Source organism: Aythya ferina (assembly GCF_964211825.1).
Source record: "Aythya ferina genome assembly, chromosome: 3".
Taxonomy (NCBI): domain Eukaryota; kingdom Metazoa; phylum Chordata; class Aves; order Anseriformes; family Anatidae; genus Aythya; species Aythya ferina.
Window position 1 is genome coordinate 69,311,096 of NC_140298.1, and position 18,834 is coordinate 69,329,929.

The 18,834-nt window shown below is 38.5% G+C and overlaps 1 long non-coding RNA gene across 1 annotated transcript in view; it reads right to left on the minus strand.

Moving 5' to 3' along the window:
- LOC311434201 overlaps positions 1-18,834 on the minus strand; it is a 180,600-nt gene that overhangs the window by 114,835 nt on the left and 46,931 nt on the right. The gene's annotated exons all lie outside the window — the stretch shown is intronic.

Sequence of the window (18,834 nt, forward strand, 5' to 3'; positions counted from 1 at the left end):
AGGGAGTGCACCTGCATGCTAATGAGTTAAATGTCATGACAGAAACGCAAGACCAAGGCTCCAGCTCCACCGTACCCTTTAAAAAGAAACCCATTTACTTCTGTAACATTTCAAACAGAAAATTACAGTGTAATTTCTTGTGTCAATACATAATTTATTCTGTAATAAATAACTAAATGCATATTTATTGCGCTCTTATTTTAATCCATCTGCTGTGCTCTTCCCAGGTTCTCCCTGCCCTAGATGCATTGTTCAGGTTGGTTATAACATTTTCTGTCTGAGGCTGCTGTACACTTAAAGCTCTGTAGCAATAAAGGTATTCAGACCAAGACACAGCCTCCATTCTCCTCCAAATGCCCCCAGCTTATTTATTTAGCTGTTTTTGTTTTATTTTAACTTAAACTGAAGGTGTTTCTAGTACCAATAAAGAACAAACAGAAAAAAAAGCATCCACTGTAAAGCATATAGGGTTTTTTTCTTTGTTTAGATTTGCTTTGCAACTGTTATAAAAATCAACAATGCCAGTAAAGTTAGGGCTAATACTGCAGTCAAACTTTGATATTCCCTATATACTCAGGAATTGCAGAGGCACATAGGGCATGAATGTGGTGGTTTTACCCAGCTGGGCAGCTGAACTCTACCACAACCATTCTCTCACTCCTCCTCAAAGGAAAAGGGGGGAGAAAATACAATGAAAAAGGGCTCAAGGGTTGAGATGAGGACAGGGAGATCCTCAACAATTATCGTAAGGGACAAAATAGACTCAGCATAGGGAGATTAATATAATTTATTGTATATCACTAGCAGACCAGAACAGTGAGAAACTAAAAGAAAACTAAAACCACCTTCCCCACATTCACCCTCTTCTACCTCATCCCCCGAGCGGTGCAGGGGAACGGGGAATGGGGGCTGTGGTCAGTCCCTGACACTTCATCTCCACCATTCCTTCACAGTCACTCTCCGCCCATGCTCCACGTGGGGTCCCTCCCACAGGATGCCATCCTTCCCGAACTGAGCCTGCAGGGGCTGCCCACAGGCAGCAGCTCTTCAAGAACTGCTCCTATATCCCCCATACCACAGGGTCCATCCCCCAGGAGCAAACTGCTCCAGCACGGGTCCCCCATGGGCGGCAGCTCCCCCCAGACCCCCTGCTCCTGCATGGGCTCCTCTCCATGGACTGCAACTCTGGCCTGCTCCTGTGGGGGCTTTCCCTGGGCCACAGCCTCCTCCTGGCCACATCCACCTGCTCCACCGGGGGCTCCTCCACAGGCTGCAGCGTGGAGATCTGCTCCATGTGGGACCCATGGGATGCAAGGGGACAGCCTGCTCCACCAGGGGGGCTCTCCACAGGCCGCAGGGGAGCTGCTGCTGCTGCCTGCCTGGAGCACCTCCTGCTCTCCTGCTGCACTGACCCTGGTCTCTGCAGGGCTGGTTCTCACTCCTCTCTCCCAGCTGCTGTTGCACAGCAGGTTTTTCCCCTTTCTTCAATCTGCTCTCCCAGAGGCCCACAGAGCATTGCTCCCTGGCTTGACTCTGGCCAGCAGCGGGTCCCTTTTGGAGCCAGCTGGAGCTGGCTCTGTTCACAGATGCCAGTCCTGTGGCTATCTGCTACCAAAACTTTGACACATAAACCCAATACAATGCATAAACTGAACTATGGGTTACAGCAATACTCCACTTTTGCAAGCTGATTTCAGACTTCTACAGTGCAGATCCACAGGAACTGAAGAGAAACTTTCTTTTTCTCCTATGGTTTGAGGCTTATTCACTTTGGCAGTGACCAAGAGTTATCATCAGATGGCTACTTGACTATGTAAAATGAGATGGATTTATTTTATTTACATGGTGGGCCTATCGTGCTTTGTAACTGACAAGCACCTGCAATGCAGAATAACTTCTTACAGATGATACAAACTGGTAACAGTGGGTGAATTTCTAAGTTATAATTATTAGTTTTTAAAATAATGTAAATGACTACGCTTCTCTAGCTCCATTCATGCATAACCTCACAGAACTTATAAGTCACCAGAAAATGCCCTGGATGTATTTTTGTGCATAAGAGAGAAATCTGTTCCACCAAAGCTACACAGAAAATGGGGAGGGCAGAGCAGTGAAGAGGAACCACCTAATCTCCCGTTCAGCCTTGTGCTTACCCCCCAGAAACCATTCTTAAAACACAAAAGGAAGTGTAAATTCTTACTATAAACTATGCATTTGAAGTTCTAACATTGCTCCTGTTGAAAAACCACCTTTAGAAGTAGGTGTTGCCAAAGAGAAAATGTCTTTTTAGTTTAAAAAACATATTGCTTGTGACCTGTCCCTGCCTGTTAGCTGTTTCCTGATGTGGGCTTCAGGAGGGTATGAGACTTCATGGAGAGAGATTTGGCAGAGCCATCAGGGGCTCAGATCAGGTTTTGTTGTCTGCCCTTCAGACGTGTTATGTCCTCCCCAGCTCAATATCTGTCCTCTAAGACCAGACCCTGGCCCTAACACACAAGTGCAGATTTACCAAAGTGCTAAAGGGTCTTTTTCCCACCCCATCTCCTAATTTTATAAAGGACAAAGTACAGCAGGGCAGAGAATGAGTAGGGCACACACCAGTTCCATGGGAGCCCCATTTCTGCAGACACCACTTCTTGTCCCCCCTTTGCTGCTGCTCTCAAGACACTTTGGGGCAGAGGGGATGCATGAATGCTTGCCCCACTCTGGCTGACCCATGAGTGGTAGCACCCCAAGGCAGACTCTTGTGCCTTTGCCATGTGGATCAAGCCATGCTGCTTCCTGGCTTTTTCATAGATCATTTCACAGTACTTTCCATATGGCTGATCCATAGCACCCCCATCCATCCTATGCCTCTGCACTGTGTGGAGGGCTTTTGTTTTAGAAGGAGAAAAGAAGAAATTCTCTGAAATTTCTGAGGTACACAGAGAACACGTGGGAGCACACACTCTTTCTGCTGCATTCAGATTTGGGAGCAGAAAGCATTTCCACCAACAAGGTTCCCAAACTTGCTCACACGGCAGCAAGGGGGAAATTGTTGATGGAAGTAAAGCTGCATTCCTGTTCACACAACAAAGCCGTGAGGGCACCAACCTCCGCACCATAAGCAGCACACATTTACCGGTCTTTTACAAAGCAAACTCCAGCATGTAAATACATACTGAAGTCTTTTGAGACTGAACATTATTGAACCACCATGCTGATGACTCAAAGCAGCTGTAGTCTATTGTGTAAATACATGCACAGGGAATTTTCCAGGTCCTCCTTCAGCACTCTCAGCATGCAAATAGAATGCTTCAATACCCAGCATGAGACGATCATTTCTGATTCTTCTGTTTAGAGAATTCCCCAAAGGTGGCCCTGGACCATCTATTTTTTGGAACAACATCGGTGATATGCACATTTTGCTTGTAAAGAATGAAGCTGTTACTGAATCACAGAGAAAGAAAGCCATCTAACATACTCAGACCAAAAGAAAACAAACCCATTCTTACGAGCTAGATATAAATCTCAAACACAGTAGCTTTATATATCCACTGAAAATGCAGATACTGGCTTTGGTATGTAATAGCAGTGCAGATGGAGAAGTCTCCTTGGTGGTTTTCACTGCTTCTCTGGAAAATGGGGCATGGCTCTCCCTCGGCTCAGTTTGCTGGCGGGCAGCCCTTGCCCCCCTCCTCTTGCACACCATGGCGGATGGCAGTGGGCTCAGGAGGCACATGGATCTGCCAGCGTGCTCACAGGAACACGTCCTGCTGCTCAGCTGTGTTACCCAAACTAATCCTCCTACAAAAGCCCAGCAAGGAGCTGAGAACTTCAGTATGCTCTTTGCCTCTGTTAACCCCTCAAAAAACATTATCTGGGAAAAGTATAACGCAACTTGTGCAGGATTGTGGTCCTAGACAGCTCCTGTACTCCAGTTTCCTTGCTGCCTAAAAGGGTAACCTAGTTAACTGACTTTATTGAATCTCTTCCTGGGTGCAGGGTGCTGATGCATCAGCTAATAAAAACAGAAGTGAAGCCAGCACTTACATAAAATGACAGTATCAGGAGGAGGCAGGATGCTTTGTGTTATGTGTCACAGCTCATAACAGAGTGCAGTGGTTGACATCTTTATTAGCTTCATGGTATATGAGTATGTGTGTGCACATATCTATATGCTTATGTCACAATGAAAAGGAAGGAAAACAAAGATGTGTAGAAGGTAACATTAATGTTTATTTCTATATACTATGGATTAAAAAACTATTGTAAAATAGTTACAATTTTAAAATATTTTACTATACATGGACAACAGTGTGTAGAAGGCTTGAACAGAATTCTATTTTAATGCTGTTTTACTGAGATTTGTTTTTAAATTACATATTTGAAAATGATTGGCTTAAAGTTTTTACAGATTCTGATGGTGAAATGAGGTCAAGCTACAATCTGCAGAGAAGTACAGTATAAATGAACTAATGAAAACTAATTTCAACCATTTCCTGTAGAGCATAACTGGTAGAATACATCACCTCCAAATGCAAAAATAAAATGATCAGCAAAGACATTACTCACTTAAGACCCACCACAGAGCTAAAGACAAAAGTACATGCTGCTTTTTTAAACAAGTCAGAAATCCATTTCACAGTGTTAATGACCTCTCAATGTCCACTTCATATTTAATCAACAAGCTACTAACAATTAAAAAAAAAAAATGTATTTGACATTGGTCATATCACACACACAGAATCACAGAATTTTCTAGGTTGGAAGAGACCTCATATCCTTCTGTTGCTCACTTGGGTGAATCAAGCATAAAAGAGAAAATTCTGAAATCTAGCCAGCGCGACTACTCTAAGCTAAACATACTCTAAACTGTTCAGTGAGGCCAAAGCAAAGGTGAATATTCACTCCAGGGAGTATGTGGCTGTGTCATCTGCTCTGCTCCTATTTGAGCCTGTTACCTTGCAAAACTCCTCTCTTCACATATCTCCTCCCATTCTGAATTATCATACTAAGGACCTTGGTCCCAACCTTCACTGATTCCCTTAAGAGCCAATTCTTTACTTTTCAAAGGTTTTTCTTGCTCTTTTATTAATCTATTTGTTTATGAAAGTGAAATACTGCAAGCCTCGATGAAAACTACACCTGCTTCAATAGATACTGCAAGCATCTTCTAACAGCTCTGCAGATTTATTTCCATATTGACCTAATTAGCATTTCTCCTATTTAACTTCTAAGTGTCCGTAAGCCAAGATAAACTGAACTAAATACCATGAAGCATCCATGGTATTTCAGCCAAGAGCAGCAAACTCATTTAAACATTGACCTCAAGTAGGCACAAGCCTAAGATTTTGGAACAGAAAGATTAAGGAATTTGCACTCTGCTTTTTTAAAGGATGGGAATTTACTTAACAGAGAGCGCTTCATGAATTAGATAAAAAAAATATCTTAGAAACCAAAGGTTTTTGATAAAATAACATATTCATATTCTGTTCCCAGAAATGCAGTAGCTCTGATACTGTAAATTTTAATAGCAATTCATGATGCTTTTTTTCCTCTTTCACTTTGGAGCTTGTTTTAAAGATTTTAGATTTAATCTGTGAATTATTTTTAAAGAGTATTGTGGTGATTGATGCAAATATCAGAGACTGCATGTTTTTTGGGTTCTTCTTTTGTTAGGTGGTGTCTTACTTTGTTAGACACTAGCAACATCTAGTGGCACACTGGCTCTGCATCCTCTCAAAAATTGCTTGCAATCGAAGAGAATTAAGATGATAATCAACTGTGATAGATTTACACACACTCTCTCACTGGATGTAAGAGGCATTACCCCAGTCAGTCTGGGGAACTACTTACACACCTTTACAGCATATTTATTATATTCAGAGTGTAATCTTTAACCTGAAGTGTAACCTGAATTTAGGCACTCAAACTGATAAAGAGAACTGTTAAGTACCTTGATTTTTTGCAGCTGGACCAACAGTTAAGACTTCGTAGTCTGAGTTTATCCAAAAGAAGTATATTTGTAGAAACTTCAGCATTCAAAAAAAAGGCAAATACTTACTCTTGTCTGTAGTCTCCTTGATTTCGATAGGAATCAATTCTGTTCAATTGATTTCACATTAGATCAATTTCAATTACGTCCTTGAGGAGCTGGGTTTGTACCTTAGACTATTCGAGCAAAATTGCTTTCATCTCTTTGTGTTGTTTTTCTAACATCCTCAGAACAAAACCTGCCCTGTAAGTTATTCAGATTTGGTTTATACTCTCTGAAGAAGAAGGAAAAAAAATATTGTGAGTTTAAATACATTCACATGATACTCTGGTACTAAGATTTAAGAGAATATTATTTAAGTAAATGGACTGAAATATCCAAATTTCATTTCTGAAGTTAAACTTGCAATAATGTGTAAGGTTATCACTCTTAAAATGTTATAAGAACATTTTTAATTACATAAAAATAATATGCTGAGAGAACATTTTTGTGACTAAGTTTCTACAAAAGGAAAACACAGGAAACTGATGGGAGGCCATCAGGTTAGATCATGGGGAAAAAAAAAAAAAAAAAAAAAAAAAGAAGAAGAAAAAAAAGCTGAAATTTTAAATTCTTCTAGCTGCTGTTTCTTGAGTGCTGGAAAATTTTTTTCCCCTTCTCTGTAGTTTAGCAATATTGTACAGTATTTAGTTCATTCAAAGTATAGAAACTGAGTGAGACTAAAAATGAGAGTTTGTCTCCCTCAACCAGTCTACAAAAAAAAAAAAAAAAAAAAAAAAAAAAAGCCATGGAACACTAATGGTTAATCATTTTGAAGTCTTGGAGAGATTATAACCATAAACAACCCATTTAATTCACTAACTACAATGAATACTTTCTGATTAACAAATCAGTTAGCTCAAAATACAAAACGTTTTAATTTTTAAATGTCCCTAGTCTATTTAAAATAATTTTATTCCATTAATAAAGAGATTTAAAAGATGCAATTTCTGCAATTAAATAGAATTCCAATTTAAGAAAATTTCCATTTCCATCCACAGCAGTTTAACACAAAGATTAATAAAAATATCAGACAATAAATAAGAAATTTGACGGTTTAATGATAAAATGGTAAACTAAGGAGTAGCATTGTGTAGGTTTAACATGTAGTTTACATTTATTTGCAAATCAACATGTCTCTATAGTTAACAACAAAAAAAAAAAAATCAAGTATTTCTGAGGAAAATTATTTGAAAGTATAAAAATGGTGCAAGAATAAAACCATTAATTAGTTCAGTCAAGATTTCTTGCCTTGTGATAGAAACTGTAGTTTAAATCACTTGTCATATTAATAATATATAGCCTACAATAATACTATATACACTATTTTTAAGTAAGACTACTGAATCTTGCTTGCTTTTCAAGTTTCTTCAGCTCAAATTGAACCTAACAGGCAAATTCTTAACATCATGCCCATGTGCTTGTCACAAACTAAACAGACCATGACAAACATCACACCAATACAATGGCCAAGAAACACTGGACAGTATCTAATAGGGAAAAAATAATGGTAGGGTTGTACCAGAACTACGGATGTCCTCAAAATAAAGAGAAGGCTGTAGAGGTGCTCCTGTACCATGGGATGCCAAATGAGCACTGCAACCACAGGTGATATGACAGGGGAAGAAGAGTTGAGCTCCTCAGCTTCATTGACAAGCCCAGTTCTGATGAGCACTCCGCAAGAATAAGGACATGTATTTACTTTGTAAATATATCAGAACAGCTACATGAACAACATTTTTCAACTGCAATATTATCAAATCCAGTAGTCTAAGTGACTAAAAGACTCTAGGTCCTCATTCTGGCATTCTACATGATCTCTGTGAAACCTTGGGAAAGAATGACCAGTTCCACTTCATTCAAATATCAGGGTACAGTTATAAAGACTGGAAATATCTCTGCCCTCTGATGAAAAAGGGTATTCATACCATCCGGCTTTAGCCATCTAATTTAAACAATTATTCTCTCTACAATCTTGCAACGGCCAACAGAGAGAGAGAAACAGTGTGTTGTTGTTTTGTTTTTTTTTCTCCCCCGGAGGTGACTCAGACCATGTAAATCAGAGCTCTCTGAAGAGCCTGACAATAGGAAGAGTTTGGGTAATAGGCTGATCATATCCGCTGCCTAAGACTGGATGATGTGAACACTTCCTTAAATCTTTTCAGATTGATTCAGCTGCTCATTATGAGCCTATTGTACATGAACAATTTAAAGTGTAAAACTTGGTTTGGTTTGAAACATTTCCCTTTCCTGCTATCTGGAAAAAAAAAAATAGTATGATTTACTTCATATATTTAAATAGGATTCTTTGTAACCCAAAGGCTGCTGAAAAGATTTTGCTGAATCCAAATACTCTCTCATGCATGGAAAGCTATGTCATAAAGGTGAATGTTACAGGAATTAATGAAAGTATAAAAACAGAATTTTATAACAGAACCTGATCTGAAACCTTCCAATGACCTCTCTGCAAAGCATTAGCTTCAAGCCCTATTCAGATATAACTCTATTTAAACACATACTGAGCATAAGCATCTTTGGGAGTTGAATTATTGGGCCTGACAAATTTGTAGGAGATTATAAGCATATGGATAAAGACAACCTGAGAATATGTAACTACTACAGCTAAGTGCATTCAGAAGTCTTTCTGTCAAGTATTATATTACAATCCCTTTACTTTTTTTCAGTAACTTTCTTAAGAGGAAACAGTATTTTAATTATCTGCAATGTTCAATCTCTGAGAAAATTTAGTATATTGCAATATTAACATTATAAGTTCAGGATCTCGTCATTCTCAAGATCATTGTCAGTTTGGTCAGCTTAGTTTAGTCAGTGCTATTTTCTGTCCTTCTCATAGTCTGCACCACAAGAAAGAGATTAAAAGATTCTGATGCTTTTTAGACTCTGTGAAAGATTACTTTCTCCTCTGTCTTATCCTTTATCACAAAGTTTAATGGCCTGATACTATTGTCCATGTTTGAATACTAAGCAATAGGCATGTTTTGTCAAAGACACTTACCTAATGGAATAAATAAATAGTAAAAAGAGTATATTATGGATTTTCAGTGTAGGATTCTGATGGTTCTCAAAATATTTATATATATTGTATCAAAACCAGGAGTCTGAACTTTGCATTAGCAATAATCTAGGAATTTTGTTATATATTTAGTGATGGTAATCATGTAGCACAGTATTCTTGGAGATCAAAAATAACCCAGATTTACTAAGTTCATTAAAACCCAGTGCTAGCATGTGTTGAGTTACTCCTGATGGGCGCCAGCTTCCCTTTACATTATGAAAAAGAACTTATTTAATAGCCTTGTAAGCTTTACATAACATTGGAAAATACTACATTTTAATTATACATGTTGCTCATTCGTATTTCTTTTTCTTTTTTTTTTCTTTTTTTTTTTCATAAAAATCCAGTAAGATTGTAAATACAAAACAAACAAACAGAAGAAAGAAACTTGGACTAAACTGTGACAAGACCAAATAGTTCACATGAATTTGGTTACAAATTATTGTAAAATCAGCTAATCTGAATTTCTATTATACACAGAAAATAGGGTAGTAGAAGTTCTAATTAACTGGAGGGCTAATAGAGAGAGTATAAAATCTGAAATTTGATAGTACATCAGATATACTTTCTGATGATAAATCTGTTTCCAAAATGAAAATAAGCAGAACTCAAAGTCATATATAATTTGTAATACTGTACATTAATCAACTTTAAATAAAACATTCTTATTTGCGAAACACAGAAAATATATAAACTATAGTGTTGTCTCAAACTGAAGCAATCACTCTCTTGGAAAGGATTATTGTTTTATTTATGCTCTGCAAAAATACAAGTGAAGTCACTTGCTGTCTCTCCCTCAATCTCTCTCTCTCTCAAAATATTTAAGACTTGATAATACAGTCATCCAGCATGGCATTTTTCCCTTCTGAAATAACACCTTTGCCAGTTGGAAGGACAGAAATAGGGGAGGAACAGAAGGGGAATCACCTGAGGCCAGCACTTAAAGACAGAGAAAAGGAGGGTAAAATGTCATCCAAAAGTACCAAAACCAAACAGTAAATCTCAGGTGCATGTTGGGGTGAATGGAACAGATGAACAGAGGAGAGGATCTCTGAAGGAGGGAATAGATATTTTTTGCTGAAACTTTAATTTCCTCTAATTCAAAACTACACACATTTCCAGGGATATTTATTTCCTGTCCATCTCAACCCCCACCATGTTTCAATTCAGAATAATTTCAAAGTTCAGAAGGTTTAGGACAGATTTTCCAAATGCACAGATCTTCCCAAGGAAGCCCTTTCACAGCTAAGGGGCTAAGCTCATCATACACTTCAAAGATCCTCTGTCCAGAGTTGATCATAATGCTTGGCCACAGGTATGGAAAGAGAACTGCAAGTCCTCAGAATACTGTTTTCAGAAATAACTAAGGACATATAGGGTGTTTTCAGTGCACAACTTGAGATGCCCTGACAGTGTCTACTTTTCAGAAAATAACATTTTCTTGCTTTGTTGGGTGCACAAAAACTACATGCCTAAAATCATAAAATGTTTCTGATATCTTGTTCTACTTCACCCCACTCAAACAGGCTAGCATGAGATTACATCACATCCCACACCTCGAAGCTTAAGCAAGCAGTCACTGCAAAGTCTGGTGTCCCAATGAAGCAAAACTTCACTCACCACTTTATCAGGAGAGTATTGAAAGGGATCCGTAATGAAAGGATAACTCAGGTACATTCTTTGCAGAAATGTGATAACAAATCGCTTCACTAAGCACAGAGGGTTTTGTATTAATGACAGACAGGTGATTAAATATTCATGCACTAATACAAGGTTATATTTTTATATCACCATCCAATGCTATTATTTGGAAGATTTCTAATAAAATAATATGGTTTTCAGTCATCTAACTGGATATAATTATTGATCACACAATGTCATTCAAACCTGTTCACCATATCAAATGCACTAATTATGTCCAGTAGTATATAGAGTCATATGATAGTTCTTAAATGCAAAGTGTGTTTGTGTGTATGAATAAGCAAACAGAGGAGAGAGAGGGGCCAGAAAGAGTATGTCACATAAGCATATCATTATAAAAAGGATATCTTATTATTTGGCTTGATCTGATTATTTGTGCTTAAAAACCTCAACTGTTCTGCATTTATAGAAATCCTAGCAAAGTGGTGTAAAGTGACATTGAACAGGCCTGAAAGCCATCTACTCAGTTCATACTCTCATGGCAATGTTTTATAAAATGTTGAGTTTCATCAGCCCCTGAATTGAAAAGATCGATTTGCTTGTCATGTTGAATAGAGTCTCAAAGAAGTCTAAGGAACAATTGACCCTGAGCAGAGCTGCAACAAAGTCTTCTGGGCATCAAGCAGAAGGCAGCTAAAGATTTCCAAGATAACTCAAATTGTCTCAGTTATGAAAAACAGCAACATAGCTCACTGTGGACTGAAAGGCTCGAGAAGATTTTCATAATTAAGACTAAAAGCTTCTTTAAAAGCTGCGTTTGCATAAATACAGTTAAATCTCCACTTGCACATGCTTGACAGAAAAAAAAAAAAAAATACAGATTTGTTTTCATATTCATTCTTACTTTCACTTTTAATACAGTTCTTCAAACATCAGCCACATTGGGATTGTTAATGAATGAAAGAGAAGGAAAAATGAATTGGTGCTGACTTCTCATGGTGGGTGTGCCAGCATTCACAACGCATAGTCACACATCTCAGGCTGCAACAGTCATAGCAATGGAAGCATCCTATGGGGTGTCCCTGAGGGGTGTAGTGAGATCCTATGTCACACAAGCTGATGGTCCTGATGCAATATTTTATTTATTTATTTATTTATTTATTTTCATGTGAAGAGGAACATTCTCTTAAAACTAAGTTGCTTTTAGACTTGAAATTCCAGATTCTGATGATTTTAGATCAGGGAGAAGATAGATAACCAAAGAAAAGCCACTTGATTATAGTTCAGGTATTCCTTTTCAAAAGGCAATGGGTCATTTAGACCTAATGGATCAGTGAAATAAAGCAAGTAGAGGAGCACTGCTCGAGATATAAAAGGCAGTTGCTCCTGTGGACCAAGCACTGCTTCACATAGGTTACTAAGAAACATGAAATGCCTGTCTCAGCTGTTGACTGGCATTGCAGTTGCCCATCACTGTGTGCCTAAAACACTTTAACTGTTCATTAAGTCCATTAAACTCAGGAGGTGAGGTGATGGTTGTGTGAACCTAACTCTAATGTAAATAGAACATGCAAGTCACATGCATCTATTTTCAGACCATTATTTCAAATCTGGCTAATGAAGAACGAGTGCTTTTACACCAGTGCATTCCAAGGTTGAGCTGTTTTATAGTGTGCAAACCCAATCACCTCAACTGGCTGCATTCCCACAGGCAAGGCAAAAGCTAGCCATTAAATTGCTGTATAAAGTGATAGTGTGACTTCTGGCAATGTTCAAATTAAGGTTGTGTCAGCAATAGCCTTTCCATTACAAACCCCCATTTTTCAGGGGTTTTTATGCCTTGAGATAAATTCCACCTGTAATTCTTCATTCAGCGCCTCAACTCAGTGGTGAAGTTTTTGCATCCATCACATTGCCTTTTTTTTCTTACTGATTCACTTTCCGCACTAAACACAAAATATTATGGAAGAGGTGCAGTTAAAGAACGGCTGCAATTGGAACAAGTGGAGCTTCTTTCATTTCTCAGGTGCTGAAGAAGAAATGGGATAAGGCCTCAAACGTCCTGCTGGCAACACTTCCCTTTTCACCTGAGGCTAGCTAGCATGCATCAGCTATTCTAAACTAAAAACACAGACGAGACAAAGTCTGTACCCTTGTGCAAAGTTACCTTCTGCATTGCCTTCCCTGTATTTTTACCTCAGGCTACTTGAAATACATAGTACCCCGAGGTAAAATGCAGCTTTTGTAGTAACAAAGACAAGCCTTATCAAGGATCCCAATCCTGCTAAACATTAGAAATAGGTTTGTTACAGAAGAGGCATTAATGACCTCAAGAGCCATGCATGTAAAAAATATCACCAACTTCATAAGAATGAATGGCTTTATTGTCATATTTTGCCTTATGCCCAACCTCACAGACAGCTCAGGCCTTTTAGCATGCAGAGCAGCTAGCTGCCTGTAAAAGCTGGCAGGTGTAGGGGCCCACCTGCAACAGTACAATAGCTTTCTTGCTTCAATTGAGGTGATCTGTTACCTTGTCTGAGCACACGCTGTAACATCCTTAGATGGTGGTTCGTTAAAACTCAGCACTGGGGTTGGTGACTAAGATGTCTTTTATATAACAAAATGTAAACTGGAAAAAATAATAATAATAAATAAATAAATAAATAAATAAATAAAATAAACAAAAAAGCTTGAAGCTGATCAGAGGAGAAAAAAATCTCTACCTCTCCTATTAGCTGCATGCACATATCCAACCATCCCAGCTGTAGCACCTGTGGTGCTTCCAGAACTGCTGCCCCTTGACCCAAAACCCATGAGGCCAGGTCCAGATACAAAAACCACACAGTTTCCTTTGCCATGTTAACCAAGCTGCCATGCCCCATAAAAAGCCCTGCAAACACTGTGACACTGGAGTAAGGGCACGGCAAGTGTGCACTGTTCCTGACTCACCGGGAACCTAAATAGTGATGCGGGTGGGAGGACTGTAAGCATAAGAGCCAGCATCCTCCAGCCCCAGCCCTTTCAATAGCTTGTGGCTTGCCTGTTCAAACAACCTCATCAAAGTTAAGGAGAGAGCTACTGGAGAATTTTCTGTCCACATTTTTTTTTTATCAGAAAATGTGGTCACTGAATTACATTTCCAGTAAGTGATATTTAAAATTTAACAACACTGTTGTGTTTTTTTTCCTTCCATCAGAAAATTCAACCACCATATTTTGCTCCGGGTGGTAATGACTCTGATATAAACACTTCAGTTCTGTTTTGAAGCCGAGGCTTGACATCTATATACAGCTTTATACAGCCAAGTCCTACCACCCTGTATATTCTAGCACTGATCTCGGTTTCTCATGTTAAAACCTTTTCATTTGCTATAAATAAATATTTCTGGAGCACAGACTTGAAAGTCTGGCCCAATGAGTGCAAAAAAAATTATTCAGAGAGAAGCAACTCCAGCAGACAAGAAAGTGTCTGTAGCCAAGAGGTTTGTACTGAGGAGGAATTGAAAAGAGGAAAGCAGAGACCAAACAGATTCGTTCAACATTTGTCTGTGCCGACTGTTGCTGAACTTTGACTGCAGAGTTAGCATTGCCCGGCAAAGAGAGAGACCCTCCAGCCTCTTATAAATCAATGACTTGAGCATTCCAGCATTTATTCTTGTGTGCTGTGTACAGTTGTTTTCTTATGTCCTCTGGTGCTACAGCCTCACGCTTTGCCATTCTGAAAGATGCTGTAAAATGCTACTTTCCCTTTTAATTATTTCAATTATTTTAGGGTGGCATCAGCAACATTCAAGACACATTTAAATGAGATTTCTCATTGTGAACAGGAACGAGTGTTTAGTGGGAGCTCAGCACGGTAAACAAATACCCTGACCTTGAAAATTTTCAAAGCCAATGGATACAAGAGTGAATACAAATATTTATTTATATGAAAATTTACTGCACTTGGCTTTATCATTCTGAGTTACCCACATTTCAATTTTCCTAAATATGCTCAGAAACCATGCTTTGTGACAGAAAGGAGAACAGTGAATATTGTTGCCATGGAAACAAAAGCATTTTTCTTCTGCTCCAAAAATGTTGTCTATTAGAGACCAGCGAGGGAAAAAAACATATGTATATAATTAATTTTACTCTCTGTCATGTTTTTCTGATTTCAAAAGATTGTTTCTGATAAGGCTTTCAGAAACAGGGACACTTAACCACACTGGGAATCTTTACAGGCAATGGGGTGCACCGTTGCTAATGTAGTGAAGCGAAGGTGCTTTTCTCCTTGCTATCCCCATGCTTCAGTGGGAATTTTATTTCCTCGCTTGCTGTTGTATTGGATAAGACATTCAGATAGGAGCTAGATCTGCATTTTATATTTGGGGCTTAGAGCTATTGCCTCTTGATGTATTGCTGTTAACCGGCCAAATAAAAATGAGAGAGATTTTTTATGAGCAGACAGTTTGTTAAAATGCGGGTGATCACTGCTTATTCCCTAAAAGCTTTGCCAGCTTATTCTTTCTCAGACTATGCTTCTTCCTTTGTTCTACATAAATATGGCCATGGACTTTATTCCTTGGGGAAAAGCTATCATTTTCTTGAAAGATGCTGTGAGTTTTGGCATTCAAAAAAATTAGTATTTTACCATCAGACCAGACACATCTACAATCCTCTTCGTATACAGCTACATGCAAAAAAGCACTTAAGCATGATCTCCATTTGGATACCAGTCTGGTCATCTTGACATTGTGCAAGAAAAGAATTATTAGGATTTTTTGTTTAATCAATTAATATGCATATTCTTATGAAAGTTTTTGCTTTGACCTCACAGCTGTGCATATGATGTGCTTCATTGCTGATGGAGATGCATATTGGAATACTCAAACATCTTCTACTGTTTCATCTTCTTCAGTTTTGGAAGTAGTAGATACTTTGTGCTTCTCTTGTATTCCAGTACATCATAGGTAATTATGTGATTTCTTATTAGCTTTTTTGTTGATTAGAGCTTATTTGGTGCAGTTACTTCTGATTCTGCAACACATGCTACATCATCCCTTTGATTTTTTTCCTAATTAATTGAAGAGTCTGATGATCTACTTCCAACTAGTTTTTAAGTACCCTCAATTATTTTTTGTTTGGGAATTGATTTAGAGTTGAAACATGTCTCAACTAATTGCAAGACATAACACCACAAAACTGTATGAATTAACAAATATTAATGCATACTTAACAACTATCCTAGATAACAATATTTGTACACAGACACAGAGGATGCTGCTACAGGCTGAAATTAGAAGGCAGAAACAATGCAGTATATTAGGTCTGTATTTATCTAGTAAATTCAAAGCAGGATAAGGGATATATTTCTTTCAGACTAACTTCAGCATCTGCTATAATAGGAGGAGTTTCTAAAAGATTGTTGTGCCAACAGAGGTATTGCTTTTAGCTACCATTACCCAGATAACATTCAACATGAAGCATTTCTCCAAATGCTTTGATTATTGTATCCACCTTCAAAAATAAATAAATAAATAAATAAATAAATAAACCATATACTTTTAATTTCTCCTGTTTGTGATTCAAATTACATTTTATAGATTTGCAAAGTTATCCAAAGAAACATTAAGTGGTGCTATTTTTCAGTGTCTTCCATCCATGAAGCTATGTTGTAGTATCAAAAATTCAGTTGTACAGACATCAGAAAACAAAATAAATAAAGGAAAAGAGGGGAAGGATAGAAATCCAGCTTTGACCTTAGATGGTTTTAAAACCTACTCAGAATATTGTGCCTTCATCAATGATTAAAAGTCACTCCCTTTTAAAATGTATGAAGCTCTTACATCTGAATGACTGTTACTACCTCACACTGAGAAAAACAATGATAAGAATGTGGAACCCATTCAGACAACTAAAAACAGCCCAAATGTAAACCTTTCCTTTCCCCAACTCCTTGAAAGAGGTTGGCATCCTGAAGTGCCAGAGGCTTAGATTTCCCAAAATAATGAATGCTGGCAGATGCTTGGCTGGCATTGACACTTCAGGAAGTCATCACTCTAGGTGGATAGGTGCTCTGAAAACTGGACACTTTTACAAAATTTAAAAGAATGTACTCAAATCCCAGGGTGCCCAAAATTATGGATTTGAATTAATAACACACATTTTGCCTCTTTTTTAGGTTTCTCATTCTTTACTTCTTGCATGTCTTTTCTTCATTACTCTGAAACCAGAAAAATGAAAAACAAACAACAACAACTATGGGACTAGAATAAGATGCATATATATGTATATTGGTTGTATATATCCAGTCAGCATATTAATTTTTATATGCTGTTTTGATTGCATCCTTTCATTTTTGTCATTACTGGTTGAAGACATTCCAGAGGGTTTACTTGTGTTTGTTCTGTTGTTTTTGCACATGGCAGAGACTCTGTTAGTGGAAAATACTACTTTCAGGCTGCCCCATTTAAACAAATCCTGTCTGCCTACCAAGAGACTTCATTTGGTCTAGTGAGAGAGATAGGAGTGAATTAAAGAACAAACATTCTTTACAATAGGGAAAGCCATAACTGTTTCTGCTCCATGTCTTTAAACAAAAATAGGGTCTCTTTATTTTCTGCCTCCAGGAAGGATGAAGAGGGAGCACAGAAGTCCTGAGAGCTCTAGGTCCATGGATCATCCCAGATGAGTGAAAGAAAGGATATTGCAACTTTTTGGCCTTGTTCTATGCTTTTCAGCAGCAGGGAGTAAGTCTTACAGACATTTCTTAAAAAAGCCTATGACAATTTGCCTTGACTGTCATAATCTCCAATGATTCAAACCACAAATTAGATAGAAAGTAAAATATAACTCAGGTATCATGAACTTGCAGGAGCCTGCACTGGAAGGCACATTAAAGCAGCTGGGTCTCACCTCCCAGTATAGGATCTTTGGCTGCTTTTCCGTACTCTGAAAAGGTGTATCACTGAGCCATCTAGAGCAGCCTTTTGGCTATCTCAAGCCTGCTCACCCCCGGGGAGTTGGTGAGCTCCCTGGCTGGTCAAACCAGCATCAGACTGGTGCCCGATGCAGACAGGGCACATAGATAGGGCAGAAGCAACTGCCAGAGGGATTGCAGTTGCCAGAGCTTAGCTCTATCACACAGAAAAGGAAAAATCAGGGCATTTTCATGTTTTCATTGAAACACGCTTTGTATAGGGGCATCTAGCATCTGGGGCTGGCTGCCTCCTAGTGATGACCACACTAGCTAGCTTCAGTGAAGCTGTGAAAGCAGGGAAGTTTTTCTCACTGGGTAAGCTGACGATGCTAGCCATGTGCGTGCTCTCCTTGTGTGCACAGTTTAAGCACTTTCTAATCATATTGTAGAGAAGAGCAGAGATTGCGTGTGGTTTTATTCACAGGGACAATGTTATCAGTCTGTGGGAATGCACTGCAGACTGAAAGCTGCAATAGGATGTAGAGATTTCTGAGCTAACTTTAAACAAGGAGCTTGGGTATCAGAAGCAGCCTGGTGTGGCAGCCCAGAGCTCAGTGCAGCCTAATATAATCTGTTTAATTGTGTGTAGCTTGCATGGAAAGCAAAACGAGATTTTATCAGACATATCTAAATGCTTCTTAATAACCTGTGCTTTCATCAGTGTTTTCGCTACACCTTGTTCTTTGTGAACAGTACTTAGCAGTTTATAGTCCTTCAGAGAGAGGACTGACTGCAGCTGTGAAGCAAAGAGAGCAGTAACTCTGCTTTTTTTCTTGTTAAATATTCAGTCTGCAGACATCCCCTGCTCAGTGCTCTCTGGAAAGGAGCATCAGGCATTTTGCAGGAGATGGAACAAACCTGGAAGAATTCATGGGGCTGATTTCTAAGGTGTAGATCCAAGCACAGGAAAGAAAATGGCAATCATAATCAAAATGAAATAAAAAATTAGAAGAAAAGAGAAATCTCTTCAATAGATGTTAGAGAAAGAAAATATCTGTTTTCACAGGACCTGTTGGGGATGAGGTTACAAAGGCAATACCTGTGTTATACCCCCTGCAGGTATATCTGTAAACAAATGTGGGAAAACACCAAAACATGAACAAAATGACACTCATCACAGTTCTTGCATCTGATGTTT